The sequence below is a fragment of the Etheostoma spectabile genome, chromosome 14 (assembly GCF_008692095.1).
Source record: "Etheostoma spectabile isolate EspeVRDwgs_2016 chromosome 14, UIUC_Espe_1.0, whole genome shotgun sequence".
In the NCBI taxonomy this organism is placed as follows: domain Eukaryota; kingdom Metazoa; phylum Chordata; class Actinopteri; order Perciformes; family Percidae; genus Etheostoma; species Etheostoma spectabile.
Genome location: NC_045746.1, coordinates 6,113,529 through 6,123,085, shown reverse-complemented (window position 1 = coordinate 6,123,085; position 9,557 = coordinate 6,113,529). Strand labels below are relative to the sequence as shown.

Below are 9,557 nucleotides of genomic sequence, written 5' to 3'. Positions count from 1 at the left end.
TCGTGCAACAGGCCCCTGGTGTGGTGTTGCAGTTGTTCTAAAGTTACTAGTTGTTGCAACAGCATGTGTAAAAAAACTACAAAGTTTGCAAGGCCAAAAAGAACATTAATCTTGCCATAAAAAAATTGATGCCGTTAAAAATGGGTTTGCATTAACGCGTTTAACTGACAGCACTTGTCTTAAATTGTGATTACAGCTGTTTAAACATTTGTTGAGAAAAGTTGCTACATGCTATTTCTGAAAGTTATGTTGCTAACTGAGTAATTCTACTTGGTGTAACAATACCCCCACCTGGGGTACGTCCCATTTTTTTGTTTACATGTGACTTTTTGTATTATATTTTATTATAATGTGCAAGGTCAATTTGATCTTTTTTTTTCTTCTTTTTTTTTTAATAAGTTTGTACTCAATTTTGTGAGTAGCTTTCGTTAACCAAATAGGGTTGGTCCAATGGATGATCGTCATGTCAAGTTTTGTGATGTCACGACAGACATCGTAATGTTTCACTGTGGACATTGTCAAAGGCCTATTTGATAGACATTTCCCAACCCTTTACCCAAATAGATTTATTCTAGCTTTTCTGTAGTTCAACGCCTTCACATGTGAAGTAATTGGTAGCTATCAAAGCTATGCTTTCAACACTGGCAAAGATGAATACCAATATTCACTATATATTATATAAAAATAATTCCAGGTACAAGGTGTGTGTGTGTGTGTGTGTGTGTGTGTGTGTGTGTGTGTGTGTGTGTGTGGGTTTGTGTGTGTGGTGTGTTGTGTGTGGGGGGGGGTGTGGTGGGTGTGTGTGTGTGTGTGGTGTGTGTTTGGTTTGTGTTGGGTGTGTTGAGCGACCCCCTGCTGCAACACTTAATGGTGGTTATACAGTAAGTGCATTTCACAAAGACCAGAAGGTTCCAAAGACTTTGTCCTCTCTCCATGTATCTGGAATTATTTTTCATTCGATATACAATGGCTATTTAAACTGGGGTTGGTACATTTAACAAGAAAGTACTGAAGAAAAGCATGAGTCATTTTTATGAGCCTCTGTAGAACAAAAGGTTACTATCAACATTCTTGACAGCCATAATGGATAGTGTGAGCTAGGCTGTACTTTGAAAATAGGAACGTGGTAAATACTGTGCTTGTCTTTACTTAAATGGCCAAACAACATTGGAAAAGTTTAAAGATAGACATTTTGCACAACTTTGATAAATAATATGAGAGAATAAATGCAGGTCAGGGTAAAACAAAGCCAAACTCATTCTGTATCAATGAAAAGGTATTCAGTGTACACATTAGAGGCAGGAATTACAGATCAATTTGCTTGGCATTAGAAATGTTTCATTTAGGCCGTATAAAGATTCATGGTCACTGACTGTAATTGCATCATCATTACTGACAACAGACCCACGTCTTTGTTTAAATTTGAGAATATTTAAATGGCAGGGAGTAAGTCGGATGCGCAACCGTCTCACTGCAACAGGTCATTTCTGACCACAACTCTGTGTTGAATCAATGGAATTTGCTATCAGACCTACTTCGCCCCCTTCTCAACAGTGAAAGAAATCATACAAAGAGTTCACTAATTATTTTAACCTCTTGCTGCAAAAATAGTTCTACACAGTAGTGCTGTTATCAGGCCAAACATTTTTGGCCAACCCTTCATAAACCCACACCACGACAACAGTTTCCAAATTATAAATTTACACTGCTTTTTTATATCCATGCCTGTAAGATGAATAGACACTTAAAAGATAGCAGCCCCCACCACTACACAGCCTAAACATTATTCATGACGTTACACAAACTATAAGTTCTGCATTTTAAAATAAGAAACCCAGGACATTTGCACAAACCAAGCCCTGGGGCACGTTTTGAGGAATTACATTCTGCAAAAAGATGGTAATATCACTGATTACATCTTTTAAGTCCAACGGAATAGCCCATATTTTCTTTGAAAATATATCATAATCTATAAATATGCTATATGACACTCTTTAAAACGTGTTCATCTTTTAACAATAAAACATCTTGTTTCCACAATAACAATTTTGAATTCCAAAAGAGAATTTAAAAGCAAACTGATTTTACTTGCCATGGGCCATGCCTGAAAGCAGTTTAAATATTAAGAAGTGTACATGTAGTGTACATTAAATGACACAATAGCACTTTATATGCGAATCATAAACATGAGTGGAGAGCATTAAAACAGCTACTAGTGGCTCTGAACTGCTGCAAGTATGACTGAAAACTAGACTTCAGCATATCAGCCTACTTCTACCATCCATTCACTATAGGGCTGTTTTTTTTATAATCCCCAGTTTCATACCTTCAGTCACTGCAGCAACAGTCAATGTTTAGTTCCTTTACAGGAGTGTAATGTTCAGCTCCACCTCATTAAAGGAGAATTCCGGTCAATTTCAACACTTAGCTCTGCTGTTTGGATATTTGGAGTGCTGTCAGTAGCAAGAAAATTGAAAACAATCGGTGCGGCCTACACAGTGTTATCCTCCTGTTATAGTTAGCACTCAACAGGCTCAAACAGGGCAAGTTTTAAACATGTTTTTAGCCTCTTAACATGTTCATAATGTTATTATAAGTGCCTACCCATGTGCAGTTCCTTCCGAGGGAACACAGCTAATCTGACTGCAGTAGATGTGACAGGTATAAAAATTGTCTTAATCCATAACTCTATTTATTTCCGGTTTTCCAGTGAATTCAACACTAGTCGATTGTCAAACTTATACAATCCAATATTCCAAAATGTATTTTTTCCACCAAAAAACTATTTGCCTAAGGACCCTCCAAATTTCCAAACAACAGAGCTACATGTTGAAATCACCCGACCTGTATTGCCTTTTGATGTGCTGCCATTTTCTCTAAGCGACTCTCCTGCTATGATGTTTACTTTTCCAAACGCAAAGACAAGGTCTTCAAATACATTGTGGCTTGTCTGTTTTGCCCTCCACGATGAGGACATTGGCCTTGTGTTTCTAATCTTATCTGACATCTCACTGTATCTCATCTGTGGTCTCAGTCACTGGTTTCAAGTCTTCTTCAAAACAGCATGTTGTTGATTTTGTAAATGATCAATGACTTAAGCTAGCACTATTGCTGGTACTTCAGAAAAAGTCTGCAGATGAAAGGCACATCTGTAGATCTGGATTTATGTAGCAAAACATCGAAGTGACAGCAGTGCTCTGTTTGTGTGAAAGTGCAATGCAAATTCCCCTAAAACCCCTGAATAACCGTGACAATCGTGATCTCAATATTGATCAAAATATCCCTGATTACCATTTAGGCCAGAATGGTGCAGCCCAACAATGAAGTCCTGTCTGTGCCCAGATGTTTTACCATTCGTTTTTATTTTTACAGAACTTATGGGTAAGGCAAAATGTTGCTGCGCCGCGGACTTCGGAAGCAGGAGGATTTCTCCGTCGTCTCTGATTCCAAAAGTGGCCATGGTGTCTGGGAAAGTGCAGCTGCAGGATACTGGTAAGTTAACACAACATTTTTTACTACTGTTTAAACATGGGGATAAAAATGTTTTATTTGAGAATTAAATTAGATATTAAATAATGTATTTAAAATACACAAATACAAGCTCTTAGTATTTTGTTAAATTACAATTACATCTTGTTTTTTTTTGTACAGAAAATTACAAAATACTCTGAAAGGGATTTAATATGGAATTTAAATACATTTAATTGTAATACTGCACATCTCTACATTTAGAACTTATTAGAATCAGGGTTCCATATAGCAACATCCAATAGCCAAATGCTGGTAAAATATGTGTATACACTGGATGTGTATAAGTGACTGGTATAGTTGCTTCACTCAACAGCCAAAACAACAAAGTTCATCTATTGAGTTGCTGGTAAAATTTGAAGACTAACCATTACCAATAAGTGATTTGGCAGATGGACAGAATAAGGTTATTTTGAACCCTGACTACAGTCGTTCCCTAACTGTACCCAACTAGTATTAGTTAGATCCTTAAGCAAATAGGAAGCAATTGGCCATGAATTGTTTCTGCAATGAATGTGTTGTTTTGGGAGGCAGTGCCAAACAGCCTACTGTATTTTGTTAGCTTTAGGTAGGACTTGTGGTTGCAAAGTAATGGACTTGTGGTTGCGAAGTTAGTAATTGCCCTTTGATGGAGGTTTTTGTTGTTTCATGTTGCTGTTCTGTTGCTGTTGCTCACTTGCCAGATTAAATGAATGTACATGTGGTGCTGTACGCAATTCACTGTGGAGCCTGTTATTGATTTTACTGAACTACATCATTTATTAGGGTAAAGGTGTCAGAGACACACTGCTAGTAATGGATACTTGTGTTTCGATTTGAATTAATCTCTTGGGTCCTACATATTGGACCAGGAGATTTAATCAATCAATTAATCAGACAAAATAAAAGCAGTGGTTATCAAAACAAGAGACGTATCTCCTGTTTCAATCTCGTCCAGCATAATGTTAATCCAGTAACTCCATGCAGTCTCATTTAAGTCCTCCGATACACGCTCATCAATCACTCTGCCTACAGTCTCATTGCAAGCCAATGGCCATATGTTATTCATATCTTCCTCACCTCATGAGCAAAGACAACATTTACAGTAGTGTGATCTGGGTAATTAATATTCTAAAAGGAGCTTGGATAATTTTGCATTGTTTTCATTTTTCTTGCTGTCAGAGAGGAAAACAAGCGTTTACCTTCTGATTTAAACAAGACCGCTGTCAAGAACCAAGTTGCTTCTTATAACTTCTTATAATCTGACTACAAAAAATGCCACTGGAGGGAATTTGCAACCATTTACAACGATTGCGGGTGGAAATAATTTAGGTCTGCCATCGTCTTCAGGTTAACCTTTTTATTTAATAAATGCATTTAATAACACCTTCACAAAGACTGACGACTGTGAAAGATTAAAAACAAGCAGACTAGATCTAAAAACATAACTCGCACACAACTCTGGTTGAAAAACTGTGCGGCATTCCAGATTCTAATTCCTCAATCCCCTTCTCACCTGTGATTCCCTTTCTAACCTCTGCACACATACATACAGGTGGGAAGTGACGTAGCAAACAAACCTACCACACACACACACACACACACACTGACACACTATACACATACTATACACATAATACACGCACACCGCACATGTCTGGCCGGCCCGTAATTGTTACTGTATAATTTTTTTTATAATAATAAAACAATTTACTACATTCATACTAGAGCCAATGCCATCAATCAGTAATGTAAATAATGCAAGTGTGCATTTTCAGTCAAAAATGTTTGTATCCAGTAAGTATCCATGGAGTATGTAACCCTAAGATTGAGATTTCAGCTTTACAAAAATCTTAATCAGCTTCCAGCAGAAGACAGATCTTTCAGGACTTTGAGAGACCGTACCATTCCCTGTGTCTGGAAAGGTCTGCAACACCTTTCCTAACAGCCAGGATCCACGAGGGGCAGTAGAGTCCGCCACAACGAAGTATCATGCAACATAGCTCCTCTTGTCCTTTGACCAGCGTTGTTGTGGTAGCTCTGAACTTTGCACCTTTTTTCACTTTGCTCTTCTGTTCAGTTGTTCCCTTACTAGACACATTACTGACAGAACTCAACATCTTTCTCAATTGATGAAACCAAGCAACTGAGGTTTTCAACCTTTTCCATGACGAGGAGTTGGTAATCAGCTGAGTTTTTGTATTCTGTGACTCTTTGATGATCACAGTATTCACAATAGCCTGTTCTTTGACCTCTGGGTTGTTGCAACTGATAGAAGCAGGTTCCACAAAGAAAATAGGCCCTTTGAGATGTTCCTTTGCTTTCAATCCCCGAGAGGCCTCATCCGCTGGTTTGCTTGTGGTGTCAACATACCTCCATTGGGAGACTGCAGTGGCTTCTCTGAGAATGGGGATCCTATTTGACACAAAGGTGTGAACACATTTTGTTTGGTTCCTGATGTACTTTTGCACAGTTGTGCTGTCCATCCACAAGATTGAACTTTCCAACTCTAGTTGCAACTATGCTTCAGCATTCTGTCACATCTAACAGCAAGCACATCAGCTGCTAGTTTCATCCTTTTACTGGAGCAACTCGTGCCTTCCCTAAAATGAATGCTAGGTGAATCATGTCCCAGTCATTTGGCAGTCGCTGGTACAAAACTGTGCTGTACCCATCCTTGCTAGCTGTAATTTCTGACCAAACTGGCAGTGGAAACATCATGTTTACCTACATGAATTTCTGACTCTTTGGTTTCAGAAGAAAATGTTTGGCGAACTGCTTCTCATGCTTGACCTTGAACATCACTAATAACTTCCTCCGTTGAGCAAACTATTGTTTGGACAGTGCTTTAGAAATACCAGAGGTTTGCAAGTGTGCAACAATTGAACCGCACATTCTTTCAATTGCGTTCTGAGTAATAACAGGGGAACCTATAACATGGATGCAGCAGAGATTGTTGGCTAATTGCTAGAAAATTATTATTATTATTATTTTTAAAGATGATTTTTTTGGGGCTTTTCTGCCTTTAGTTTTCAGGACATTTAAGTGAGAAAGGGGAGCGAGAGACTTGCAGGAAATCGCTCAGGACATGTGCGGCCGCTCTACCACTGAGCTCAAAATGCCTTTGTGTTTCCACTTCATGGTTAGTATTGACTGGTTCATCATTATGAATAGTGTTCAAGTGCTTTCTGAAGCCATTGTATGTATAACATTTCAAACAAAGGTTTTTACCTGGATACAATCCATGCTGAAATTTTGGGGACTGAACAATTTTTGTTGTGCATTTTACAAGCAAAACATGTGAACATACTCAGTTTTTCTAACTGTGGTCCAACCTTTCGGAACTGGTTTCCCTTTTTATGGTCTTGCAGTAGTCGTGGAGTTTCCTTTGCATTTCCAACATCAATGTTGTGGTGTACACTGTCGTTTTGGACGAAAGTGTAGAATGCGGAAAGCGCTTCATCATAGGAGAGACTGAAGACATGGTGAGCTTTTGAATAACACATCAAAAGCAGCCACTGATGTCTGAGCCTTGCATGGGATGGCTTTCTGGTCCACAACAGTGCAGAACCTTTTGGATTTTCTTCTTTTGCTCTCCGGTGCAGAGGAGGAAAGGCTGTCTTGCATCAACTTTATCCAGGAATGTAGTGAGGCTGGCTCCTTCCTGAAGTTTGAATGACACATTCATGCATATACTTAGCATAACATACTAGATTAGCAGCAAGAGGGGAGGCATAAGATGAGCAGAAGATGGGAAGAGAATGAGGAAAAGAGGAGGAAATAAATAGCATGTACATTCAAAGTTGTTCCACAACATTCTGTTAATTCCAAACCATAACCATGGCTGGAAAACAATGTTTCTCATTTCGTAACTTTATTGGTATTTCTTGACTGTGGGATCCCTAATGGTAATCACCTTAAGAAATCTAAGAAGATGATTGACTGCCTGTGCTGAGCTTATCTTGGCTGTTTTTCTTTGGCCTCTTGATGTTGGGGGCAGAAGATCCAACAGAAACCTGACAGCAGACATATCACTATCCCAGCCTAGGAGACAAAATTTGACAAAGAACATCAACAAAAGCGTTAACAAAAAACTATGACTTCTTGCCACTGCAGCTGCCATTTAGCTTAAGCAGCCCTGTGATTACTACTCCCTTCAAAAAAGCAAACATGAGGTTTTTGCTGATTAACAAAATTCTACTTAGTATGTATATTATTAAAATGACAAAATAGCTTAAATGATTTTTCATTTATCTAGTTTTGGTCTACTGTTGGACTTGACAATTACAATGGATTGTATTTTGGATAAAGAAAAACAAATTTACCAAATTTAGTCATTCTCTGCCTCAAGGTCAAAAGCTGTGTGCAGCTTCTCAACATGAGGACTTGAGGGAAGACTCTGGCATTCTGCAATAATTTTCTGCTTGAATGAAGTCCATTTTTCCAGAAACTTTGCAGATACAGCACATGGTTCCCAAACATAATGGAAAAATCCTCTTCAATCTTTTACCCTTGTGTTGTCTTCCCTTTTTTCCCCTTATCTCAACAATTTTGTTGCTTTTTATTTTAAGTTTTCATATTTTTTATTAATTTCTTTTAGCGATTTTGCCGCCTTTTCCAACATTTTTCACCCGTATTTTGACTTCCTTTATTTTGGCTATTAAAAAAAACTTTGACAACATGAGGGTTAAAGGAATGGATGTTGATGGATAATCACAGACTGGAATATGTCAACTTTTCCTCAATACTATTTGGAAACCACTTCTTTTCAAATGCTATAAAATTGAATAAGACCCCAAAATTACCCATCAAAATCCCAATAAAAAGAACATTGATATAGGAAAATGGGTCAATGTGACCCGAGGACAACACAAGGTTTAAACAGAGTCACAACACCATATAAATGGTATTTAAGTACATTTAGAATTTTGAAGGAAACCATTTTCAAATAATTTCTAATACTAGTAATAATCCTGGTCACAAACCAGCTTCTGTCTGTGTGCGAAGGTGGCGCTCATCTTCTCTTCAACCAGGGCTGTATCTGTAGAGTGTCTCATTATAGAAAGAGCCCCCTTGCATTCTTCACCAAAAAAAAGCTAAGCTGTTCACTAATTACCAGAGACTCTCGCTGGATTGTTGGGCCGTCCTGGAAATTAGGCCTTGAAGGCTCACGGACGCCATCATAGGTGTTTTGCGTTGGACTGTCTTGAGTCTCCAGGCAAGATGGCCAGAATTGGCCTCTTGGAGATATGGAAAAAGGGTCACAATTCCCAATGCAAAGCTGGGCTGCACACTTCTTGGTGGAATCCTCCTTTTAAAACAAAATATTACATTTGTGTCCAATTGGATTTTCTTTTATTATTTCATGAAATGATTTCTTATCCATATGATTTTATCATTTCTGCAACCAGAATGTTGACCATTTGTTTGCCTGTTGCATCTGACAGCGTTTTAGTTTTGTCATACTCTCTGAAAGTTTCTTCACCCTTTGGATTTGTGCTTAGAACACTTAGAAACTTCTGCAAAGATTTATTTTTAAAACTATTAGCTTCATGCTTTAAAATTAATTTTGTATTGACAGCCATTTTTGTTGAATTTAGTTCATTTTGACTCATTACATCTAACTGGTATGAGTTCCATTATAATAGTTCAAGTGCTGCTTGTCTAATACAAGATGGTTTTACCTGTTTTGCTTCATTGTGATCCCGCTCTGTCATGGCTCTCTTCCTGTTCTCAGTGGTTGAGAGGATAATAATAGACCCTGATGAACAAGAAGAAGATGGTAAGGCTGTTGAAAGGTCTGGCAGTGAAGCTGGCGATACGGGGGGGCAGGAATTGATGCTGGAGATGCTGATGGATCTGTCTGTACAGATGATTCTGACTCGGATTCAACCAAAAGAAAATTTTAAGAAATATACATATTTTATTTGTATTTTATTAGTGGAAAACTATCCTTCAGGGTTCGTACGGGTGCTTGAAATCCTTGTAAAGGCTTGAATTTTGATGTGTTTTCAACGTTTGAAAAGTGCTTGAATTTTGGATACAATGCT

General features: G+C 38.1%; 2 long non-coding RNA genes across 2 annotated transcripts in view; both read left to right on the top strand.

The window, feature by feature from the left end:
* Positions 1 to 3,499, top strand: part of LOC116702135 (uncharacterized) — a 10,538-nt gene extending 7,039 nt beyond the window's left edge. Inside the window, exon 3 of the long non-coding RNA XR_004335068.1 lies at positions 3,373 to 3,499. This is a non-coding gene — a long non-coding RNA (uncharacterized LOC116702135). The remainder of the gene's footprint in view (positions 1 to 3,372) is intronic.
* LOC116702138 (uncharacterized) overlaps positions 1 to 9,557 on the top strand; it is a 21,534-nt gene that overhangs the window by 11,486 nt on the left and 491 nt on the right. The window lies entirely within an intron of this gene.